This window comes from Schistocerca nitens, chromosome 8 (genome assembly GCF_023898315.1).
Source record: "Schistocerca nitens isolate TAMUIC-IGC-003100 chromosome 8, iqSchNite1.1, whole genome shotgun sequence".
Lineage (NCBI taxonomy): Eukaryota > Metazoa > Arthropoda > Insecta > Orthoptera > Acrididae > Schistocerca > Schistocerca nitens.
The window spans coordinates 472,473,838-472,500,646 of NC_064621.1; the positions used below are offsets into that span (position 1 = coordinate 472,473,838).

At 44.1% G+C, this 26,809-nt stretch overlaps 2 protein-coding genes and 1 pseudogene across 2 annotated transcripts in view; 1 reads left to right on the forward strand and 2 right to left on the reverse strand.

Moving 5' to 3' along the window:
* LOC126199202 (bumetanide-sensitive sodium-(potassium)-chloride cotransporter) overlaps positions 1 to 23,315 on the reverse strand; it is a 316,749-nt gene extending 293,434 nt beyond the window's left edge. Inside the window, exon 1 of the mRNA XM_049935981.1 lies at positions 23,283 to 23,315. The gene's annotated coding sequence lies outside the window, so the exon portion shown is untranslated. The remainder of the gene's footprint in view (positions 1 to 23,282) is intronic.
* LOC126199621 (uncharacterized) overlaps positions 1 to 26,809 on the forward strand; it is a 51,861-nt gene that overhangs the window by 7,218 nt on the left and 17,834 nt on the right. The gene's annotated exons all lie outside the window — the stretch shown is intronic.
* On the reverse strand, positions 23,989 to 24,106 carry LOC126199794 (5S ribosomal RNA; annotated as a pseudogene).

The following is a 26,809-nucleotide window of genomic DNA, read 5'->3' on the forward strand; positions in this document are numbered from 1 at the left end:
CTGTAGACACGGAGTCCACTACTGTGTTTCTGTATCTTCGTTAATAAAGATAAGTACCGACTTTTATTTAATCAGAGTGTTTGGGTTTTCATCTTTCTGTTCACTGTTCCAGCGGACCGGTCGGCCCGCTATTAAAAGTGTGGCGGTGACTTCGTAAGCCGTTTCTACAGCGAATTGTTTGTCGCTACGAACGCCGCCACAAAAATGATAATGGTGATGATGACGGACAGAAATTACTTGTAAAAAATTTGTAGCAAAACGTATCGCAAAAATGCAATTTTTTCCTTGGCATCAACTTCATAGGAAAATCGATATTTGTGAATCACTGACCGACTCCTGTGAAATATTTCGTGCTTTCATATTTGACATGTTTGCATGTTTTACGAGGCTAACTCTTGCCTTGTGACAACATGTGTATGTAAAGTTTTTGTTTAATTCAGTTCTCCTACTTTGTGCCGTGGTGTCGAGAAGACATGACTGTAATGAAAGGCGCGTTCTCATCCTGCTATAGGTGGCGCTGTTGATATCCTTTTGTACGCAGGGTACTCTAAAATTACCATAAATATAGGCTGAAAATCTCTAATCAATAGCGCTTTTTACTACTTTTAAACGCAGGGTAATTGGAATTTACGAATGTCGTAATTGTATAGGGAAAGATAATTTCTTACTTCACATATTGCTCAACTGCAAAACCATAAGTAGTTTCTGAAATAGTTCTTATTCTTAACAAAACATGACACTAAATTAGTATTAATACCTCTACATGTCTATTACAGTGACCAACAGGTAACGATGTAGGGCAAAGGCAGGTTGTTGTGAGTGATGTTTGTGCCTCACTTGAGAAGGAAAAGTGATTCTCTTACGACAAAATCAAATTAAGCATAAAATATCAGAACAACTGTTTGAAATAACCACTTTGCGTAGGATTAATAATTTCAACAAAATCTTGAGTTACAACCCTTGATAAACAGGGACTGATGCTAAGGAATACATCCACCAATTCTACAGCTTCCACTGTATTTTATTAGGATAACGGGAAGCTCTGGATTGAAAGTTAGGTAAATTACAAAAAGTATTAGCAGAAGCTGTACGTAAAATTTCCAGATCCTCAAACCGACTGAATGACTAACGAACTTGTATTAATGCACTATACTGAAGGAACACCTCTTTGTTGATAACGACCTACTCTGCACCTGTGGTAAGAATGAACAAAAATTAAGAGAAAAGTAAATAGGTTAAGTTTGGAACTAGACTTGCATATGTATTCTAATAAAAGAAAATAACCTATAATCTTCATATTGAGAAGAAAATAGAACATATTAATAAGACACAGAAAGATTTTATGAGTTACGATATTTAGGACTGTCCAAAATGATGACAGGATGGACAAGAAGAAAAAAGCAGAAGAATAAATATGGTCTAGGATAGTTTTGGTAAACGAAATGGGTTACCGAAAGTAAGTTCCACATGTGCCTAAAACGGAAAGATTTATATCACCTTTGAGTTAAGGTAATGAGACATGGACTTTGCTAAAGACATAAAAATAACTAAGCGTTGTTCAGAGAGCAATGAAAACATGTACTATGGGTATTAACAACCACCTTTTGCAGAGCGGACTGCTGCCAGACGTGCAAAGAGAGTGTTATTGAAGTTCTGAAATGTAACTGTTGAGGATCCATGGCGCGAACAGGCCCATCGAGGTGGTCCCACAGATTCTCGACTGGGTTTAAATCCGGTGAGTTTGGTGGTTAGGGGAGTACGGTAAGCTCATCCTGATGCTGTTCGAACCACGCACGCACACTGCGAACTGTGTGATAAGTTCCACAGTCCTGCTGGTAGATGCCATTACGCCGAGAAGAAACGAACTGCATGTAGGTGTGTACAAGGTCCCCAAGGATCTTGTGTTGGTCCACTGTACCTTCCAGAATGGGCAGAACACCCAGCGAATGCTACGAAAACATTCCCCTTCCAACGATTCTTTCAAGGTGTTTGCTTTCAGACGTTCCACGTCATACACGTGAATGGCCATTTATCCGAGACAGTATAGAACATGATTCATCTGAAAAGGCCACCTGTCGCCACTCATGGACATCCAGTTGCGGTATGGGTGTACAATTTTAAAGTTAGTCACCGATGCACAGGAGTCAACATGGGTGCATGAACCAGGCGTCTCGTGCGAACCCGGACCCAATACTCACAAGGTTAGTGGCAAGATGACTCAGTGGATAGCCAGAATGAGATTTTCACTCTGCAGCGGAGTGTGCGCTGATATGAAACTTCCTGGCAGATTAAAACTGCGTGCCGGACCTAGGCTCGAACTCGGGACCTTTGCTTTTCGCGGGCAAGTGCTGTACCATCTCAGCTACCCAAGCACGACTCACGCCCCGTCCTCACAGCTTTAGAGCACTTGTCCGCGAAAGGCAAAGGTCGCGAGTTCGTGTCTCGGTCCGGCACACAGTTTTAATCTGTCAGGAAGATTAGACTCAGTGGATAGCCCGTCAAAAACTGAACACAGATCAAGCATGAAATGAGGAAGAAGGTGCACTGAACTGTGAAAAAAGAAGGAAAATAGAAACAGTGAATGGTCCAATCTCAAGATGTGCAATTTAGTGCGAATTTATACAGCCAGGCCGTCTTAGATGTGTGGTTACGGTGTTGGACTGCGAAGGGGGAGATCCGAGGCCCATAATTTTTTTTTTCACAAAATTATGAACTGTCCGTCCAGTCCTTAATGTATCTGTGCTCTGTATTCAAATTTGTGTCTGTGTCATAGTGTAACGTTCGTTTGCAACAGCGAAGTGCAAGAAAGGGACCTCCAGACCTACAAAAGTACCACATGCTGTAACTCTTTCTATTCCGGTTTGGAAGTTTTGATTCCTGAATGCCTTAGTTGTAATAAAATTTACACCCGTTTATTTGTTGTTTTTATTTCTATGAGAGGTCTATACGGCATCTCACCTGCTCTCACAATTTACCACATTTACTTGCCACGGTAATACGTTCTTACCACATGACTCATATTCTGTAACCAATGTATAGTATGACAACTGCCAAGATTACAGAAGGAGAGTAGAAACATCAGTGACTGGCCGGAAAGTTCACAATTTTGTGAAAAAAAGGGCCACGAGGGAGGATTGAAAACGGATCTACCGCTTCCCAGTCCAAGACGGTGACCACACAATCACGACGCCATGCTTCTGGTAGTTCGCTCGATGTTGCACATCTTGGGCTTGTACCGTTCAGTGTTTCTTTTTTTTTTTGCTTCTTTTTTCAAATTTCAGTACGCCTTCTTCCAGTTTTTATGCTTGATCTGTGTTCATGTTTTGATGGGCTGTCCACTGGAGAGGGGGGGGGGGGGGGTGCGATAGGGAGTTTCCCTTGTCAGCAACTTTCACTGAATGGTCGTTCATGAGACGCTGTTGATGGCCCCTTGGTCCATCGGGACGGTCAGTTGCTTAACAGTTGCAAGACTATTTGCTCGAACTCATCTCCTCAGTCGTCGTTTATCCCTCTCATCTATGGCCCATACTGCACCGCAGTTGCCTGGACGTCGCTTCTGGGTAGCGTCAGTTTGCCATACACTGTGTACTGTAACCCTGGCGGGACGCGAAGAGTTTACGAACTTACCCACTTCGAAATTGCTTCCACCCTTGGCCGGAAAGCCAATGATCATGCTTTTTGGACGTCAGATATCGTTCCGTTTCCGCATTACGACAACGATCGCACTGTTTGTCGCATCCCCCGACGCGCTTTATGTATCCCCCCACCCTACTCCTGATAGAGGTGCCACCTGCCGTCTGTGTGTGGTTATTGCAGGTTGATGTCGAACAGAGGAGGTGGTCACATTAATGTCAGTGGACTAAGTACGAGGGCAGTTCAATAAGTAATGCAACACATTTTTTTCTGAAACAGGGGTTGTTTTATTCAGCATTGAAATACACCAGGTTATTCCCAAATCTTTTAGCTACACAACACTATTTTTCAACGTAATCTCCATTCAATGCTACGGCCTTACGCCACCTTGAAATGAGGGCCTGTATGCCTGCACGGTACCATTCCACTGGTCGATGTCGGAGCCAACGTCGTACTGCATCAATAACTTCTTCATCATCCGCGTAGTGCGTCCCACGGATTGCGTCCTTCATTGGGCCAAACATATGGAAATCCGACGGTGCGAGATCGGGGCTTTAGGGTGCATGAGGAAGAACAGTCCACTGAAGTTTTGTGAGCTCCTCTCGGGTGCGAAGACTTGTGTGAGGTTTTGCGTTGTCATGAAGAAGGAGAAGTTCGTTCAGATTTTTGTGCCTACGAACACGCTGAAGTCGTTTCTTCAATTTCTGAAGAGTAGCACAATACACTTCAGAGTTGATCGTTTGACCATGGGGAAGGACATCGAACAGAATAACCCCTTCAGCGTCCCAGAAGACTGTAACCATGACTTTACCGGCTGAGGGTACGGCTTTAAACTTTTTCTTGGTAGGGGAGTGGGTGTGGCGCCACTCCATTGATTGCCGTTTTGTTTCAGGTTCGAAGTGATGAATCCATGTTTCATCGCCTGTAACAATCTTTGACAAGAAATTGTCACCCTCAGCCACATGACGAGCAAGCAATTCCGCACAGATGGTTCTCCTTTGCTCTTTATGGTGTTTGGTTAGACAACGAGGGACCCAGCGGGGACAAACCTTTGAATATCCCAACTGGTGAACAATTGTGACAGCACTACCAACAGAGATGTCAAATTGAGCACTGAGTTGTTTGATGGTGATCCGTCGATCATCTCGAACGAGTGTGTTCGCACGCTCCGCCATTGCAGGAGTCACAGCTGTGCACGGCCGGCCCGCACGCGGGAGATCAGAGAGTCTTGCTTGACCTTGCGGCGATGATGACACACGCTTTGCCCAACGACTCACCGTGCTTTTGTCCACTGCCAGATCACCGTAGACATTCTGCAAGCGCCTATGAATATCTGAGATGCCCTGGTTTTCCGCCAAAAGAAACTCGATCACTGCCCATTGTTTGCAACGCACATCCGTTACAGACGCCATTTTAACAGCTCCGTACAGCGCTGCCACCTGTCGGAAGTCAATGAAACTATACGAGACGAAGCGGGAATGTTTGAAAATATTCCACAAGAAATTTCCGGTTTTTTCAACCAAAATTGGCCGAGAAAAAAAAAGTGTTGCATTACTTATTGAACTGCCCTCGTAATATCTGTTATGTGATTGATCCCTGCGAGCAGTTATATTTCTGAAACTGCAATAACAACAGGAGTTTACTCAGCAACGATAGGCAGGAGATTTGTCTCATTTGTTGCAGTCAAGTAACTACGAGGGTAAGTCAATTATATCCACAATGTAGTCATTTTTGTTTATTTCTGTAGTATTGTCGTTTTACGTTAGTGACGCGTGCTTTGTTGATATGTTGTTATATCTTTGCAATTTTCAAGCTGCTAGATTAGGTTCGTTATCGCTGCCGTGCTGTTAATCATGGCTGCTCCGCTGTCTATTTACACCAAAGAAGAGCAACGTTCAGTGATCCGTTTTTTGTGGTCGGAAGGGGTATCAGGGGCCGAATTTCATCGAAGACTTTCGGTACAGTTCGGGAATAGTTTTGCCACAACGGAGTGTCTACGAATGGATTTAAAAATTCCGAAATGTTCGCACAAGTGTTACGCACGATGAAGGAGCCAGACGATCGTTTACCGCCACAAATGAAGAAACCATTGAACGTTCACGTGAAATGCTTCTCTTAGACAGACGATTAATTATTGACGAAGTGGCACATCGTCTGCAAATTAGTCAAGGTTCTGCCTACGAAATCATCCACAACAGACTTGGATTTCATAAAGTTTGTGCAAGATGGGTCCCAAAACAACTCATACAATTGCATAAGCAAACGCGCTTGGATATTTGCAAAAAAATATTTGGATCGCCATGGTATCGAAGGGGACAACTTCTTTGATAGGATCATTACTGGTGGCGAAACATGGATCCACCATTACGAGCCGGAGAGTAAACGGCAGAGTTTGGAATGGAAACGTCCAAATTCGCCGTGCAAGTAAAAGTTCAAGACCCAACCGTCCGCAGAAAAACTGATGCTTACGGTTTTTTGGGACGCACAAGGTCCAGTACTGGAACATTATGGAGAGAGGGGCACAACATCAGTGTACGTTAACAGTGAGATGCTTACTGCCAGGCTAAAGCCTGGAATTCGAAACAAACGCTGAGGATTGCTGTCAAAAGGTGTTGTGTTGTTGCACGACAATGCTCGTTCGCATACTGCTGTCCACACTGCTAAAACGCTCCAGAAACTCAAATTTGAAGTACTGGATCATCCTCCATATAATCCCGATCTTGCTCCTTCTGACTGTCACTTGTTTGGTCCACTCAAACAGGCATTAAGGGGCCATCGATTTGCCTCGGACGAAGCAGTTAGAGAAGCGGTGCATTCCTGGATCGCAGCTCAACCGAGAAACTACTTTTATGAGGGCATCAGGAAGCTTGTACAACGTGGACCAAGCGCGTTGAAACACAAGGAGACGATGTCGAAAAACGATGTTCTTGTAAGTTTCATATTTGATTAAAATAAAATTTTATAACTACTTTGCGGATAATAATTGATTTACCCTCGTAGTATCGTTACCAGCTTTTACCGATAGTCACGCGTTAGAATTCGATATGCAGCTGTGAGTTTGAAGACGCTAGTTCTCAGGTATACATGTCGACAGTGTTAACTCAATATGTATAATAATTCAGTGCATAGGCTTAGGGAAACTAATTTCTCTTCTCTGTAGCATGAAGGTAAACTCCGTACCAATGACCTAGGGAGTCCAACGCCGATAACAAGTCAGTCCAGAAAAATGAAAATAGAAGTAAAGAAATTGTAAGAATTTTCAGACTGGACATTTACGGGAAAGTAGACTGGATGTGTGGTTGTGATACTGTGTACGGTTTTCCGTGTTTGTTGTTTGCAAAAGAAAACGCTGGATTCGAAACGACTTTGACTCTAAGAAGCGTTTACGATCTCTGACATATATCACAGCACATAAATAAACACGAACGTTCCAAATCACAAGTGACTGAACAGCTTCAGTGCCATATTTTAGGGAAACACGATATTAGATTACAGCTGTACACTGCTTATAGGAAGTCGGTTGAGAGACAAAATCAGATTCGCAAACATCGTTACGTACACACTAAAACTGAGGATTGTCTCAAATTTGGTGGTGATTTTGAGCTTGCACTTCGTAGTCATGACAACATAGTTATTTATCAAATACAGGAAATTTCCGCAGTCTTATAAATTTCACTGCTGAGTTTGATGCTGCACTTAGTGATTACCTTTTGCCGATTACTGATTTCAAAGGCATTTCTAAACATATTCAAAATGCTGGATGTTTATCGAGACCGGGGAAGAAAGGAAATTGTTGCTACTGTTGACTTTGCGTCAGTTACTGCAGATGAGACGCAAGTAATATTTCAAAAATTTCACCTTTTCGTGATTATCAGATACGTTTAGTCTGAGGGTAAACCTGTTGAAACGTTTTGGACGAAACCTCACTCCTCGAGAACATGACGCAAATTGTTAACATAATCGCCTAAAGTAACTTTGCTGGGACACTCCAGATAATTCAGATCAGTTTACTTCTCACATGTACGAGGGTGCAGGAGATATGTGTATTGACTCTTCTGAAAGAGCATTTTAAACATGCCTGTTTCATTCATCGTTATGGCCATAAGTTGAATCTGATTTTAACCCATGCAACGTGTCAGAATACGGACTTTAAAAATTTTTTGCTTGCTGAGATTCTTATTTTTTGCCAGTGTTCTTCACAGCGAACGGCGATGCGAACTGGCATAGCATACAGGAAAGCCCTCCATATTTCCGACACGGGATGGAATTTTAAACCAAGAACTGTGCAAAAAATGGCTCTGAGCACTATGGGACTTAACATCTCAGGTCATCGGTCCCCTAGAACTTAGAACTACTTAATCCTAACTAACCTAAGGACATCACACACATCCGTAGCGGTCGCGCGGTTCCAGACTGAAGCGCCTAGAACCGCTCGGCCACCAGCGGCCGGCAAGAACTGTGCAGGTTGTGCGTGAAAACGGAGTCACTTGCTGGATGCCTGGAGCAAATTGAGCTTACATTTCGACAAACTGATGTAATTACTCAAACAAGATGGCTCTGTCTGAACTTTTGATTGTCTATACTCAGTCGCATTATAGCACACGTTGACATATTGTACAGTCAATTACAAAAAGCGGGCCACGGTGGCCGAGCGGTTCTAGGTGATTTAGTCCGGAACAACGCGACTGCTACGGTCGCAGGTTCGAATCCTGCCTCGCGCATGGATGTGTGTGATGTCCTTAGGTTAGCTAGGTATAAGTAGTTGTAAGTTCTAGGGGACTGATGACCTCGGATGTTAAGTCCCATAGGGCTCAGAGCAATTTGAATTACAAAAACGAACAGTTGGCTCCCTGACTGTACAAAAAGAGGTAGTACGTTTCAAAAGAGCCGTACAAGATATCCGATGTAGGATCATTGACACGATTCTCTTGCAGAGAAAGATGTTGTATTCTGCGAAGGGACAGAGATAGGAAAACGAAACTGCAAAAGCTATTGCTGCAAAGGATGTCAGCGAAACACTTGTCGCTCAAGTTGTAGAACATTTTGATATCAAAGGGCATCTCATCACTGTAGCTTTATTTAATTTCAAACGCTTCGTTTAGTACGAAAGACAATTTCTCCAAACGCTGCCGTAGAGGTGCAATATCCCTTTCTTGAATACAATAACCTGGAAACGGAACTTCAGACACGATGAATGAGTTTAGAACGCTTCCAAGTGCTGTTCCTGCTCGAAAGTAATTTGCAGGACCCTTTCAGTGAAACAATGAAGCTCCTGAAAACGATACCGGTATCAATACCAGTGACAACGTCTGAAGCGGAACGATCTTTTTCTACCGTGAAGAGAATAAAAACTGTTTTGTGAAACAGTACGGATCAAGAGCGGCTAATAGCACTAGTAATGCTCTTTATCGAACGTCGCACGCAGCATCGTATAATTCAGTGAATCTGTCAGTGTCAGATTCTCTACTCTTACGGAGAGGAGAATGGATTCATCATACGAACATTCATCGTAAGAGAAGGGTATTTTCGTAAAGCAGTTATTTACTTAGTAATTTTTAACCTTTTTGTGGTAGTTACTTGGAATCTTGCAGTCTGTATTCTAGTGAACCCCCTAGAAGAAACTGCACGAACGGACACTAGACCATGGCGATACAGTTCCTGACTGGAAGAATGCAGGTAGAAGGTTTGTTCATTGGAAACAGACTGATACAGGCATTAGCCTCTTCACCGAAGCAAGGAGTTTTATTTAGGTGGGAGAAATTGCTGGTCTCGGGGGATTTACGACTTACCAATAACTGCAACGTATTACCAGGGTTGTTTTTGTCGGAAGCTGGACTGTTTGGGCGACAACTGTGCAAGTTGTTTAGTTTGAAACGTTTGGTACAGTAGTTCCTATGTGGAAACATTGTACTGGCAGCGTTATGAGTTCCAGGAGACGCACCTCGGTTCCGTTGTTTGTGCTTATCTGCCGTGTTTCTGGCTGCCAAACGATGTTTTCAAAGGCGTTATCGACGTCTGGCTGTAACCAGTGTTGTCAGCAGTAAGGGAGTGCGCACCGGATACTATCAGACCGTCGCTCAGGTATCTCCTAGTCGTGTACTTTCCTCTTAGTCGAAGTCCACATATAGTGTGGTTGCACTTTTACTTGACACAATGCTGCTTTTGAAAATGATTTTTCTGCAGCGAGAGAGGCTTTTGAACTATCCACTTCTTTCACACAACAGCATTTTTGGAATGAGGAATAATCACAGGAGGTGTGCCCAAGGAATATACCGGGTGATCAAAAAGTCTGTATAAATTTGAAAACTTAATAAACCACTGAATAGTGTGGATAGAGAGGTAAAAATTGACACACATGCTTGGAATGATATGGGGTTTTATTAGAACAAAAAAAAGTTCACAAAATGTCCGACAGATGGCGCTGGACAGCAAAACGTCACTGACTGCGCATGACAATCGTGTATAAAAAGAGCTGTAATGAGAGAGAGAATCAGATGCGCCAGCAGTCGCAGAATGTTGACGTTACCTGAAAAGGCGCTTTTAGTGAAGCTGTATTATCAGAATGGGGAATGTGCTAGTTCAGCGTTACGATCCTATCGCCACAGGAAGGGGATTCGAACAGGTAAATGTCCGTTGACAAATGCAGCTGTGGCGAGAATGATTTCGAGTTCGAAGCCACGGGTTGTTTAGACGATAGACCCTGTAGTGGCCGACCGAGCACAAGGCGTAATGCTGCTGAGAAATGGAGACTGTAGCGGGTTCGTCTATGCACGGGGAAGTCAGCGCTCGTGCAGCCGCACATCGCACCGGCATTCCATACACTACTACAGGGTGTTTCAAAAATGACCGGTATATTTGAAACGGCAATAAAAACTAAACGAGCAGCGATAGAAATACACCGTTTGTTGCAATATGCTTGGGACAACAGTACACTTTCAGGCGGACAAACTTTCGAAATTACAGTAGTTACAATTTTCAACAACAGATGGCGCTGCAAGTGATGTGAAAGATATAGAAGACAACGCAGTCTGTGGGTGCGCCATTCTGTACGTCGTCTTTCTGCTGTAAGCGTGTGCTGTTCACAACGTGCAAGTGTGCTGTAGACAACATGGTTTATTCCTTAGAACAGAGGATTTTTCTGGTGTTGGAATTCCACCGCCTAGAACACAGTGTTGTTGCAACAAGACGAAGTTTTCAACGGAGGTTTAATGTAACCAAAGGACCGAAAAGCGATACAATAACGCATCTGTTTGAAAAATTTCAACGGACTGGGAACGTGACGGATGAACGTGCTGGAAAGGTAGGGCGACCGCGTACGGCAACCACAGAGGGCAACGCGCAGCTAGTGCAGCAGGTGATCCAACAGCGGCCTCGGGTTTCCGTTCGCCGTGTTGCAGCTGCGGTCCAAATGACGCCAACGTCCACGTATCGTCTCATGCGCCAGAGTTTACACCTCTATCCATACAAAATTCAAACGCGGCAACCCCTCAGCGCCGCTACCATTGCTGCACGAGAGACATTCGCTAACGATGTAGTGCACAGGATTGATGACGGCGATATGCATGTGGGCAGCATTTGGTTTACTGACGAAGCTTATTTTTACCTGGACGGCTTCGTCAATAAACAGAACTGGCGCATATGGGGAACCGAAAAGCCCCATGTTGCAGTCCCATCGTCCCTGCATCCTCAAAAAGTACTGGTCTGGGCCGCCATTTCTTCCAAAGGAATCATTGGCCCATTTTTCAGATCCGAAACTATTACTGCATCACGCTATCTGGACATTCTTCGTGAATTTGTGGCGGTACAAACTGCCTTAGACGACACTGCGAACACCTCGTGGTTTATGCAAGATGGTGCCCGGCCACATCGCACGGCCGACGTCTTTAATTTCCTGAATGACTATTTCGATGATCGTGTGATTGCTTTGGGCTATCCGAAACATACAGGAGGCGGCGTGGATTGGCCTCCCTATTCGCCAGACATGAACCCCTGTGACTTCTTTCTGTGGGGACACTTGAAAGACCAGGTGTACCGCCAGAATCCAGAAACAATTGAACAGCTGAAGCAGTACATCTAATCTGCATGTGAAGCCATTCCGCCAGACACGTTGTCAAAGGTTTCGGGTAATTTCATTCAGAGACTACGCCATATTATTGCTACGCATGGTGGATATGTGGAAAATATCGTACTATAGAGTTTCCCAGACCGCAGCGCCATCTGTTGTTGAAAATTGTAACTACTGTAATTTCGAAAGTTTGTCTGCCTGAAAATGTACTGTTGTCCCAAGCATATTGCAACAAACGGTGTATTTCTATCGCTGCTCGTTTAGTTTTTATTGCCGTTTCAAATATACCGGTCATTTTTGAAACACCCTGTATTTGGTTGGCACTGAGGCGTACCCTCCGATGCTATCCGTAGGGCTCCGAGGGTCTGTCAACGCCCACAACTGCAGAATTTGGGCTACCGAAAATCCTAGAACTGTCGTGGAAACTCCATTGTACGACGAGAAAGTCACGATATTGGTTGGATTTACCACATCCACCGTTATCGGGCCTTTTTTCTTCGAGGAAATGCGCCTATTTTGGTGAGCGCTATTTTGGCATTCGTGGTATACTTTAACGACGGCGGCACGGGAACGGTTACAAACTTTTAGACGTTTGGGAAATGCTTCCATCTTTGGTCTGAAAGGATCATGCCCTCTTTGGACCTGAGATATATTGCTCCGTTTCCACATTACGACAACGACTGCAGTGTTTTCCACTTCCCCCTGATACGCTTTGTATACCCTCCACTGCTAGTGCTGGCACCTGCATCTGTGAGTCGTTATTTCACGTTGACATCGAACACAGGCGGTAGTCACATTAACATGACTGGACAGTGTATAAACCAGTGAACTCCGCTGTTTTGCAGGATCGAGCTCCCATATGTAAAATAACTTCAAATGTATGATTACTTTACAAATGAGTTAATGTGTTCAAAAATTTACGTTGAGAGTGTAAGTGAGAAAAGTTCAGAAAAGGATTGGAATTATGCTTGATGTTTGTTGGTGGTTCCTAAGTGTTCTCATTATCAAACACAGGAAAGTGAAGTCCGTGTAATATGTGCTTCATTTTAAGCAAAAGCATTTTTATCTCGTATTTCAATTTTTACGTCATTATATCTCTTGAACTAAGTGCCGTACATTAACATAATTTTGCAGGTACATTCAGTAATATATGTAGGTACAGTGTGGAAATTTTGTCCCGAATAGAATTAGTAGTAAAGAAGTAAAAATTAAAACGTCTTGTCTGATGCTTACGTTTTACTCCATGAGCGGCGTATGTACAGTAAGCGATACCCTTTTCCCCTTTCATCATTTTGTGAAGGGTGTCGCCGAGAAAAACTTTCAAAAAAATGGTTCAGATGGCTCTGAGCACTATGGGACTTAACTTCTAAGGTCATCAGTCCCCTAGAACTTAGAACTACTTAACCCTAACAACCCTAAGGACATCACAAACATCCATGCCCGAGGCAGGATTCGAACCTGCGACCGTAGCGGTCGCGCGGTTCCAGACTGTAGCGCCTAGAACCGCTCGGCCACCACTGGCGGCCTGAAAAACTTTCGTAAAGGTTTGAAATTATGTGTAAAGTTTGTTGGAAGTCGCTAAATTCTCTCATACTCAAATACTGGATGAAGAAAGTCCAGGTATTTGCACACCATCAGTTACTCTGCCTCAAGACAAAATCCTAGTTTCTAACTGTAATACTTAAATGTATTTTATCCATAGTGGATGTTGTTTGAACTCCGTGACTGTTCCTTTATAGGGTGTAGAAAAATTTGCCCTACCGCTCACAATAAAACGTTATTTATTTGTCACACTACCGGTTTCGGGCTTGCGGCCATCCTCAGGTGTTTTTACATTCATGTACATGTTTATATTGTTGGAGATGACTGTATAAATACAAGAAAATTATTTACAGGTGACTAAACAGATGCAAGTGGGACAATTGTATGCGGCAAGGCAGCATTTGTCGAAAATATATCTGTACTTACATAAAGATGAAGCATCATTATCATAGTTACGATGTGGTGACACTTTTTCCGCTTAGTTGCACACTTATTATCACTTATTATCATTTTCACGTCCATATTTCAGTTTTATAAAGTTTAACTGCATATTTCACTATTACGATGTGCACTCGTGGAATACTCTGTGTTTACATACAAACATGTGGGCTATGGCCAAAGAACTTAGCCACAGCAAGTACAAGGGTGTTGCACGTATAGAAACTTAGAAAGCTATTTTAGACTGCGAAGTTTTTTGATACATATCATGAAATTTTTTGATCCACATTTTTGTCAGAGAACTTACATCTAGGAAGTAGATCTAAGTTCTCTGACAAAAATGTGGATCAAAAAATTTCATAATGTGTATCAAAAAACTTGGTAGTCTACAATAGCTTTTCAAGTTTCTATATGTGCAACACCCTTGCACTTGTTGTGGCTAAGTTCTTTGACCATAAACTACATGTTTCTGTATGAGCAACATCTTTACACCTGCTACGTCTGAGTTCATTGACCATAGCTTACACGTTTGTTTATAAACACAGAGGATTCCACGAGCGCACGTCGTCATAGTGAAATATGCAGCTAAACTATGCAGCTGAACTTTATAAAACAGAAATATTGACGTGAAAATGATAAGTGATAATAAGTGTGCAACTAAGTGGAGAAACTGTCACCACAGCCTAACTATAATAATGATGTTTCATCTTTATGTAAGTACAGATATATTTTCGACAAATGTTGCCTTGCCGCTTACAATTGTCCCACTTGTATCTGTTTAGTCTCCAGCAAATAATTTTTTTTGTATTTATACAGTGATCTCAAGCAATACAAACATGTATATGAATGTATAATCCCCAGAGGATGGGCGCAAGCTCGAAACCGGTCGTGTGACATATAAATAACCTTTTAGTGTGACTGGTAGCGGAAATTTTTCTACGCCCTGTAATACTTGTGTTAAAATCTTAACTTAAGATTATATCTCTTAATGAGAAGATTGTGGCAGTATTTTAAATTTTTAAATTCGCTCAGTAGCCACGTGAAATACTGAAAGTTAATTTTTGTTGCCCCTGGAAGCCGTTAGACAGGCAACATGCATCCTGATTTCCGGGATAGTCGCTGAGTAGTACAGAAACAGATGACCTGGTGGATGAGGGCCGATGCTCTACGAGGCTTTTCGCAGATGTTGATGTATACACAGAAGTGGTCAAACTAGAAAACTGTCTCACTATAAAGGAAGACATGTAGAGGATCAATGCTTGGTGCAGGGATTGGCAGTTGACCCTCAACATAAACAAATGTAATGTACTGCGCTGAAATAGCCAGAGACACCAACAAGTGTATGAGCAGGTCAGTACTCGGCGTTGCCCAGGTATTTATTTATTACGATCTTCTTATAGTCAATTTCCTCCTCTCCCCTCTACTGCCATCTTCTCCTCCCCTCCTCTCTGACCATTTCATCCTCTTGCCTTTCTCTGGTTATCTCCTCTCTCTCTCTCTCTCTCTGTCTCCATTTCCCCCTCCCATCTGTCTGTCTGTCTCCTCCTCCCCCTTCTCTCCCCACGTTATCCCCATCCTCACCCCAACAGGAAGCTGGTGGTTCTTACCCGCACAGCATTTATTTCTAGATCATAACTAATAAATGTACTAAATTTGGTTGAAATCGTTCCAGGAGTTTAGGATGAGCTTTTTAACCGTCGCTTTGGCCGCGTACGCACATGTCAAATATATTTCACATATATTTGAGATATTTCAACCATATCTGTACACGTGCGTCACATGTATCTCTAGCGAATTTCACCATGCAGTCCCATTTATACGTAACTCAGTGTTTCCCTACATCATATCTCCTGAACGGTGTGCTGTACAAGATGTGATTTTCAAATGGTTCAGATGGCTCTGAGCAGTATGGGACTTAACATCTGTGGTCATCAGTCCCCTAGAACTTAGAACTACTTAAACCTAACTAACCTAAGGACATCACACACATCCATGCCCGAGGCAGGATTCGAACCTGCGGCCGTAGCAGTCGCGCGGCTCCGGACTGAGCGCCTAGAACCGCTCGGCCACCGCGGCCGGCAAGATGTGATTTTGCAGTTACTTCCAGTGGTATATGCGGACACTGTCTGCGAAATGTGTTGTAAATAGAGTTAGTAATAGAGAAGTAATAAATTGAAACGCCATGCATAATGCGGTAGTTTTTCACGCATCTCAGTTTTCGATGTCATTTTCTTGAACGATATGTCGTACACCGATCTAATTTTGATGATACATTCAGTGGTACATGTGAATACTGTCTGCAAAATATGTAGCGAATAGAGTTAGTAGTAAAGAAGTAATAAATTAAATCGTCATGTAACATGCGCCAGTTTTACTTACAGCGAAAATGCAGTAAGCGATAAACTTTTTTATTTTCACCGTTTTGCTGTGGTTGTCAGCGAGAAAAATATCTCAGAAGATTGAAATTATGTGCGAAGTTTGTTCCAAAGCACTAAGCGCACTCATTCTCAAATATTTGATGAGTTCGGAATTCGTGCTTCGTGGGCTACTCTGCGTTTTCACAATCACCTCTATCCATTTAAAAGATGGATAGTTCTTACACTGCGAGTAATTCTTTCCAGACAGTAAGTGATATATGTACGAAGTTTGGTTGCAATCGACCCAGTAGTTTAGGAATATTTGTGGATCACATGGAAGCAGTCACACCTGTAAAATACCTAGGAACGATTTAAAATGGAACGTCCATGAAGGGAAATGAGAGAAATTCTAACTGACACGGAGGCTTCCTAACAGTTGTTCTCGCGAATAATGTATGACAGAAACAGGAAAATAGGGAATTGCCACTGGTATGTTGAGTACCCTCGGCCACAAACCGTAAGGTGGTTTTGAGAGTACAGGTGTAGAAATGGAAGAGCCGAAACTTAGAGATATTAGCCTGTAATTGTGCCCATCCATTTTTAAGCCATTTCGTAAACTGCGGTGACCTGCGCTGTCATCAATTAGTGTGCACAAAAGCCTCGATGAATGCGGATCGTATGTGAGGAGACCAGTAAAGCACGCACCGCTTGCCGCTCGCTGTATGAGGTGCCTCTAGGTTTGGGCCCGTCAATTTGCATGTCGGACTACAAATCACAGGGGGATCATTCTCTTCATGGGCTGCTCCCGGTTTATCTAACAATGTGGTAGTAGGTGTCTTTCAATTTGTTTATAAGTTGTATATGAAACTTTGCTATGAGGAGATTGCTCCTGTGTATGGGATGTATATAATTAAAAAAGGTTCATATTTCATATTTCTCTTACACAGGAACAGAAATCCACTATTGTACAACTACACTGTCGATAAATTTCTGGAAACGGTACATACCGTAAAATATCTAGGAGTAATTGTGCAGACTGACCTTAAGCGGAATGGTCACATAACACAAATAGTAGGAAAGGCAAACCCACGCTGAGGTTCATAGGAAGAAAGTCTTCCGAAGTAAGAGTGATTTCAGGTGTGCCGCACGGGAGTGTCGTACGACCGTTGCTTTTCACAATATATATAAATGACCTTGTGGATAACATCGGAAGTTCACTGAGGCTTTTTGCGGGTGATGCTGTAGTATATCGCGAGTTGTAACAATGGAAAATTGTACTGAAATGCAGGAGGATCTGCAACGAATTGACGCATGGTGCAGGAAATGGCAATTGAATCTCAATGTAGACAAGTGTAATGTGCAGCGAATACATAGAAAGAAAGATCCTTACCATTTAGCTACAATATAGCAGGTCAGCAACTGGAAGCAGTTAATTTCATAAATTATCTGGGAGTAGGCATTAGGAGTGATTTAAAATGGAATGACCATATAAAATGAATCGTCGGTAAAGCAGATGCCAGACTGAGATTCATTGGAAGAATCCTAAGGAAATGTAGTCCGAAAACAAAGGAAGTAGGTTACAGTACACTTGTTCGCCCACTGCTTGAATACTGCTCACTGGTGTGGGATCCGTACCAGATGGGGTTGATAGAAGAGAGAGAGATGATCCAACGGAGAGCAGCGCGCTTCGTTACAGTATCATTTAGTAATCGCGAAAGCGTTACGGAGATGATAGATAAACTCCAGTGGAAGACTCTGCAGGAGAGACGCTCAGTAGCTCGGTACGGGCTTTTGCTGAAGTTTCGAGAACATACTTTCATCGAGGAGTCAATTAGTATATTGCTCCCTCCTACGTACATCTCGTGAAGAGACCATGAGGATAAAATCAGAGAGATTAGAGCCCACACAGAAGCATACCGACAATCTTTCTTTCCACGAACAATAATAGACTGGAATGGAAGGGAGAACCGATAGAAGTACTCAAAGTACCCTCCGCCACACACCGTCAGATGGCTTGCGGAGTATGGATGTAGATGTAGATGAGTAACTCATCAACGAAAGAAGTGGCTTACAAGGCGCTTGTTCGACCGATTCTTGAGTACTGTTCATCGGTCTGGGATACTTGCCAGGTAGGATTGATAGCAGAGGTAGAATAGATTCAACGAAGAGCGGCGAGTTTCGTCACGGGATCGTTTAGTCGGCGCTAGAGCGTACAAAGGTGTTCAACAAACTCCGGTGGCAGACGCTACAAGAGAGGCCTTGTGCGCCACAGAGTGGTTTGGTTCAAATGGCTCTGAGCACTATGGGACTTAACATCTGTGGTCATCAGTCCCCTAAAACTTAGAAATACTTAAACCTAACTAACCTAAGGACATCACACACATCCATGCCCGAGGCAGGATTCGAACCTGCGACCGGAGCGGTCACGCAGCTCCAGACTGAAGCGCCTAGACCGCACGGCCACACCGGCCGGCTCAGAGTGGTTTACTTTTGAAATTTCGAGAGAGTACTTTCCGGGAAGAGTCGGACAACTTATTACTTCCTCCCACATACATCTCGCGAAATGACCACGATGGAAAAAATTCAAGAAATCGGAGCTAATGCAGAGACTTACCGACAATCATTCTTCCCACGCGCTATTCGCGAATGAACAGTGAAAGTGGGGTCGGTTAGTGGTACCAGGAGCATACTCCGCCACATGCCGCTAGGTGGCTTGCGGATTACTGATGTTTCTCTATGTATTTTTCCATGGAATTCTACTTCGCAGTCACTTCAGATTATACCCCTGATCGTTCATTATTACTGCTGGTGCAATGCGCCTTGTAAGGGGTAAAGATCCGCATCGCAGGACCCATCGCATTGAGCAACGTGTTCATATAAAATAAACGCGACTGGACTGGAAAGCTTACATTCCCAATTTGAACTCAATAAAGGATGGTTATGGTAGTCTCGTCTTCCTTATACACTGATCGTCGAAAAAGTTGCGAGCCTAATTTTATTGGCTCAAATGGCTCTGAGCACTATGGGACTCAACATCTTAGGTCATAAGTCCCCTAGAACTTAGAACTACTTAAACCTAACTAACCTAAGGACATCACACACACCCATGCCCGAGGCAGGATTCGAACCTGCGACCGTGGCAGTCCCGCGGTTCCGGACTGCAGCGCCAGAACCGCACGGCCACCGCGGCCGGCCCTAATTTTATTCCTGTCGTATAAGCGGCGCCAGCGCAGTATCTACAGTGGGAGCTGGAACTAAAAACTATAAACAACAGATGTGCTTTTGACCGGTCAGTTGAGAGCAGGCAGTATTAAGCAGTGGACGTGCGGCCGTACTGTGTCCACTTCGTTGGGTCACAAATCACAATGGAGCAACGGGCAGTGATTCGATTTCCCGTTTTACTCGATAAGGCGGCTACGGAGACGTCTGAATCCACGACAAAGGCTTGCGGCGATAATTGTTTAACTCCTGTACGAATTTTAAACGTATGAACGAAGGACAGGTGATGCTAGAGGACAATGGGAGGTCAAGGCGTCCCACCTGAAGTTAATTCAACGGAAACAATGGGAAAATTCGCGATCTTTTGAAAATCGTCCGTCATATCTCACGCAAAGCTGCCGCTGAGGACCTGATCATTTTTAAATCAAGTGTTCAAAAAATTCACAATTATGTTTTGAAAATGAAGTGTGTGCAATGTTTATCTCGAGAACCTAGCTAACGACGTGTGGACGCCTGCTCGTTTCGACTGAAATGAAATACGCGGACAATTCTTCCTTGGAAAAATTCATAATTGGTGACTACACTTGGTGTTATCAATACGAACCTACCACAAAACGACAAACTGCAGAATGAAATTAGAATTATACAGGGTGTTACAAAAAGGTACGGCCAAACTTTCAGGAAACATTCCTCACACACAAAGAAAGAAAATATGTTATGTGGACATGTGTCCGGAAACGCTTACTTTCCATGTTAGAGCTCATTTTATTACTTCTCTTCAAATCACATTAATCATGGAATGGAAACACACAGCAACAGAACGTACCAGCGCGACTTCAAACACTTTGTTACAGGAAATGTTCAAAATGTCCTCCGTTAGCGAGGATACATGCATCCACCCTCCGTCGCATGGAATCCCTGATGCGCTGATGCAGCCCTGGAGAATGGCGTATTGTATCACAGCCGTCCTCAATACGAGCACGAAGAGTCTCTACATTTGGTACCGGGGTTGCGTAGACAAGAGCTTTCAAATGCCCCCATAAATGAAAGTCAAGAGGGTTGAGGTCAGGAGAGCGTGGAGGCCATGGAATTGGTCCAACTCTGCCAATCCATCGGTCACCGAATCTGTTGTTGAGAAGCGTACGAACACTTCGACTTAAATGTGCAGGAGCTCCATCGTGCATGAACCACATGTTGTGTCGTACTTGTAAAGGCACATGTTCTAGCAGCACAGGTAGAGTATCCCGTATGACAAAATCGTAAGCGAAGGTAATGTTCATCACCTTTTTTGATGCCCGCGGCTTTAACGACAAGGAATTTGTTCTCACTGGCTCCACTGTAACCCAGTATTCTTCGGATGTCATCGATCGGCTGTGCGAGAAGATTCAGAGGCTCAGTCCTCAGCAATGGAAGGGGAAGGATTTCATCTTCCTACACGCCAATGCGCCCACTTTCACGGCTGCAACTGTAATGCAGTTTCTAGCGAAAAACAAGTGCCAGTTGTCAAATACGCTCTATATTCACACGATCTCGCGCCGAGTGACTGGTTTTATTTCCAAAAATAAAAATTCACGTCACGAGTCAACACTTTGACGACATAACCGACATTCAGGCCCTTGTGACGCTCGAGGTGAACATCCCGAAGAAGGACTCTTCCGACACTTTCCCTTGGTTGTATGAACGTGTTATTCATTGTACTCTAGAGGATGGACACTATTCAGATCACATGGAGCATTAAAACCAGCATATTAACTTTTATCTATTTTTTTATTAATCCAGTCCAGAAACATTTTGGACTGCAAGTACACGTAATGGACCTTATACCCAATCCCTTACCGCGCAAAAATAATCTTACCTAGAAAAAGTGCATGAGTCTCACAGTCACCATCAGAAATAGTGTCACAAACAGATTAATGTCCGCCGTAGGTGGTCGGTCTGTTTACGTGACTTCTTCAGTAACACACAGCTTTTCATTAGATTTGCGCACAAGTTTTGTCTAAGCTAATCACATTTGATGTAACATTTTATGATTTTCCTTTGTTTTATGGAAACAAGTTAATGAGCGAAAATTTACCCACCTGTATCACGATGCAAGATTCCTTGGAACAACTGCGGGATAAATTATAGTGGTAACATTTCATCCCGAGACCAGATGTGGCAAAGTTACCAACATGGACACTTTGGTAGCGGCGTTATTGCGCACTCTACATATGCCCATAGTCGAAGCTAAGGTGCCTCCTTGTTAAACAGGTCATGTTATTAGTTCTACCTGCTAGTTTGACATTGTTTTCTTTCCGAGTATTTTTCTTAGACATAATACATCTTCTTCAGCCTCGGGACTAATTCAGAATATATAACGAACTGTGGACCATTATTTGAGGGAATCTAGTTTTTGAACCATTCTCTTAAAACACATTTCAGTGAGCTGAAAGATAATTTCTTTTATCTAAACAAAAAGTCCACTTGTGAAAAGTAATCTCCATAGTTTCATATTTTGATCGTTATCTTTACTTTTACTGCCGGCCGCAGTGGCCGAGCGGTTCTAGGCGCTCAGTCCGGAACCGCGCGACTGCTACGGTCTCAGGTTCCAATCCTGCCTCGGGCATGGATGTGTGTGATGTCCTTAGGTTAGTTAGGTTTAAGTAGTTCTACGTTCTAGTGGACTGATGACCACAGCTGTTGAGTCCCATAGTGCTCAGAGCTATTTGAACCATTTACTTTTACAGTTCTGTCAACAGCACTTAATTAACTACAAGCCTTTACTGAGGTTTCAGTGTAATATGATAAGCAATGCAACAAGGAATAAATGCCCAAAATAATCGGATAATCTGAGCAGATTAAAGTTAATTAACAAACAACATAACGTAACAGCAAAATGTTTGAGGTTTCGGGACAGAACCACTGGCAGTTGCCTCAGCTTGTTTGGGCATCGGTCTATAGCCTGTTATATTATTAATTGCACTACTGATAAATTGATAATAAAACCTACTGGTCGTTATCTAGAGCAATAGAAGTAAACCCTCGAATGACGGGTGAAGGGTCGAAAGTGTTTCTTTTAGGAAGGAACACGTACCGCGTTGTTTTTACCTAGTAAGATTTGCAACACTTCGAAAAACCTGGAAAAAATTGTAACACTAACAAGACAGAATGAAAGAAATGTTGTTAGTTGTTCAAATTAACCCGAGCCTCTCCATAATTTGTCACACTACGAAGCATGTAACGAGCCGTCTTTGTTACGGCGGCACCATTGTATGAACTTCACCTCGTCACGCAGTTCACAATAACAATGGTGATGACGAATGGGAACTGAAATCACTTTCAGAACATACGCAACAAAGCCGCGAACTAACAATTGAAATCCCATGGACCTACTAATACAGACTACCTGAAAGCTGCGTCCATTGTTCCAAGATGAAAAAAAAAAGAGCATCTGACAGCTCCTACTCGCGCTACCAGGTTTAAAGGCTACGTCAGGTATATTACTCAGAAATTGTTACACAACACAGTAGAACGAATTTTATTCACAAAATAGTGTGAATCCGATGGCACTTACTTGATCAGTTTACGATGCCGACACCGATCACAAAGTAGGAACCGTGCAGTATAAAAACAGTTTTAAATAAAAAAGAGCAGAAAACGTAGTGGGTAAACTTCTTTGAGTGACTGAAATGAGCTAAATCCTTGCGACTGTAGATGCTGGAATCTCCACGCAGCTGCCGCCGTCCACAGCGGCTGGCTTTTCTCCAAGTAACGCGGATTTTCTTAAAAAGCGTTTCGCGTCGGCGCGATCCGCCGCTTACCAGTTCATGGGACCCCCCGCGCCCGTGTTCAGATATTCTTTCGCACTGCCCTCCGGACAACACTGACCATTGGAGATTTTGGTATTGTTGTGCGGAGCCACTTCTCGGTTAGCATGCGGCGACCACAGCAAATACACAGTCCACCGGCGGAGAACAGGTTGCGGAGCGATACCGTGGCCTCCGCGCGAAGTGGGCAGCTAGCGGCTGGCAGCACAAACACCGACTCACCTGTGCGTCTCTTGGTCGCGCGCGTCCCAGCCGTGTCCAGGACTAGTCTACCCCGTGCAGTTCCCAGCTTTAAGTGAGACGCTCAGGTAAGCAGTGCACGGGTGGTGGGGACGGTAGTGGGGGGCGGTCGGGGGAGGGGGGGGGGGATGGTCGGCGCGCGCCGCAACTGTCCGTCGCGCGTTTCATGCCACTTTTCGCTTTATCTAAGCGAGTGCCGGCAACCACTTTGCGGCGATATCAGCGCGTCTTACCTCAGCGGCGACCTCGTATATCTCTTCTGTCGCCTTATTGACACCCGGTCCTAGTCTCCGAGTCAGTGACGGTGGTCTTATGGTTGAGACAGTGGACGCTTATAACCCGCTCAAAAGTATCCGGACACCTATTAGTGGACATTAATTTAGCATCTGTTCACCCTTCGCCTTTATGACGGAATGAATTCTGCTGGGAATATGTTCAGTGAGGAGTTTGTATGTCTGTGGAGTTGCACCACCTCAAGTGTTGTTTTGCATTAACTCCTCCCGAACAGGTCATGAAGGCCCAACGGTACAGACCGGATGCCGTGTCATTCTCAGCCCATAGGCGCCACTGGATGCGTATATGGAGGGGCATGTGGTCAGCACACCGCTCTCCCGACCGTATGTCAGTTTCGCAGACCGGAGTCGCTACATCTCTATCAAGTAGCTTCTCAGTTTGCCCCACAAGGGCATGCCAACAGCTCTCGGCAGACCGGATGGTCACCCAACCAAGTGCTAGCCCAGCCCGACAGCGCTTAAATTCGGTGATCTAATGGGAACCGGTGTTACCACTGCGGCAAGGCCGTTGGCATTGTTTAGCATTGACTACAAAAACATATGGCTTCTGAGGAATTATTCGACCATAGTAGCTCATTCTTCCTCTATAGTCGAAACCAGAGAGAGCAGTGATGGAGTCTAGAGTCTGGAGCAAAGTCTACATTCTCACTCATCCCAAATGTGTTACATTTGGGTTCAGGTCGAGACTCTGAGCAAGTCAGTTCTCTTTGAGAAATGATGTTAATATGCAGACGGATGTGATGAATAAAAATTTGTACCAAGAACAGGATTCGAACCTGGGTCTTCTGGCCACTAGACAGATGCGGTAACCTACACGGCACCCTGGCACAGTGGCTTTGCACAACTGCAAGGGGTCCCCTAGCGTGCTTCCATCCTTCGTCCAAATTCCCATTCACGCCTGAACCCACTTGATATTCTCCCTAAACTCGAACAGCAGTGCAGAGACTCTCCAACTATGTTGGAAAGCGAATTTGAACTGAGGAGGGAAGCGTGCTAGGGTTGTCCGTGCAGTTCTGCAAAGCCACTCTGCCAGGGCAGAGTAGCAGTTAGTTCAAAAATGGCTCTGAGCACTATGGGACTTAACATCGGAGGTCTTCAGTCCCCTAGAACTTAGAACTACTCAAACCTAACTAACCTAAAGACATCACACACATCCATGCCCGAGGCAGGATTCGAACCTGCGACCGTAGCAGTCGCGAGGGTTCCGGACTGAAGCGCCTAGATCCGCTCGGCCACCGCGGCCGGCGTAGCAGTTAGTAAACCTGCCTGATGTGCAGGAGGCCTGCGTTCAAATCCAGGCCAAGGCACAAATTTTCATGCAACGCTTCAGTCTATGTATATACATCATAGACGTTTGTGACATGAGGTGGTCTCTGGAGCCATGTAGTTTCATTTCGGCTATTGCCTCGCAGTTGCTGCTTATGATAGGGTGCATTCTCCTGCTGACAGAATCTGTCACCGTCTCTGAACCGTCCTCTACTGTATGCGGTACACAGTGACGTAAAATAAATTCCGTATTTAGCATTTTCTTAAGTGCAAGGGAACACACAATAAGCATGAAACACACTCCTTTACCGTAAGACCACCTCCTCTTTACAGTTGGCACTACACCTGCTGGCACGTGAAGTTCTCCATGCATTCACCAGATCAACACCCTTCGATCGGATTCCCTCAGGGTATAGCGTGACTCATCAGTGCAAATCATTCGTTTCAAATCATCCACTGTCCAGTGGCGTCGCGTTTTACACAACCTCAAGCATTGCCTAACACTGACTATATAAGTATATGGCTTATGAGGAGCTGTTTCAACTCCCTGCGCACAACGTGTGAACTGAACTGCTGGTAGCACTTGTGAACTCACGAGTAATATCGTCTGCTGGTTTCGTACTATTTTGTACGAATCACCTGCCGCAATGCTCGACGGTCCCCGTCCTTTAGTACATGATATCTGCTTGGGTATTGGTTCTTTCTTCCATGGCTTTTCCACTTCACGGTTACACCAAAAGTCGAATTGGAAAGCTTTAGAAGCGTTGAACTGTCCCTGATGGATTTGTTACTCGGGTGACATCCGATGACTAGCCCACGTTACAAGAAGCGTTGAAATTTCCCTGATGGGTTTGTTACTCGGGTCAAATCCGATGACTAGCCCACGTTACAAGTCACTGAGTTCCCCTAACGACACGTTCTACTGCTACTGCTTCTCTCCTAACAACATAATCATACTTTCCGGACCGTCTCTCGTGACATATAGTGGTCAATCACGCGTTAGATAGACTCCCGACACTTTTTATTAGATAGTGTAGTGAGGGGGGTGGGTGGGAAGTGTGAGGGAGCAGGGGGGGGGGGGGGAGTTGAAAGTGAGTTCATACAAAATGTAGGCTTTCGCTGCCGGTATCTGCAGTATTGACCATTTTTTAATTTTTGGACATAAGGCCGTGGTCCAAGGCATATTTCTGTGCTTAACGTTTCGTCTTCCACTGCTCGATACTTCATCAGAGGTATTAACGGCACAGAAAACTCAGCAAGCCCAATTCTTTATGTATCTATGCAATGGTCGTTTCGTGACGTCATCACACCGCTGCCTAACAGTAAGTACAAAACCAGTTTCAACAGAAAGAGGAGAAGGATTTAAATTAGACAAGTTGTGTGCCCTAGCGCTAAATAAAACAAACAACGAGCTCCATAGCATAAGTCGGTACGACTCCGCCATTCTAGGCAGTGGTTGATGACGTCACGAACCGACCGTTGCGTGGATACATATAAACAGACTTCTGTAACAGACTTCTGACTCGTTGAGGCCTCTGAAGAAGTCTCCCCAGCAGTGGAAGATAATAGGTTAGCCAGAGAATTAAGCCTTGGTCTATGGCCTTATGTCCACAAACCGAATATCAGAAATATGGGTTCAGATAGCCGACTAGCAGCATGCCGTTTGATTTCCAAGAATTTTCCTATTGGAATGGCAATCAGTACGATCGCGTTTCGTATCCCCATCCAGCGTTCGTTATTTAGATCCTTCATGATTTCCCTACATCACTAACTGGATATCTGGCTTTCTCTTAGCACGGTTTTCCATTTCATTCGCAAATTTGAGGACCTCATTGACGCAGTGACGTTAGGCTCCTCGTACCTTCTGTGAAGGTACCTCGATTGAGAACAACGTTCCCTACTCGATTTGAATGTACTACGCCAGCAGCTACACAAGGTGTCTGAGGAGGA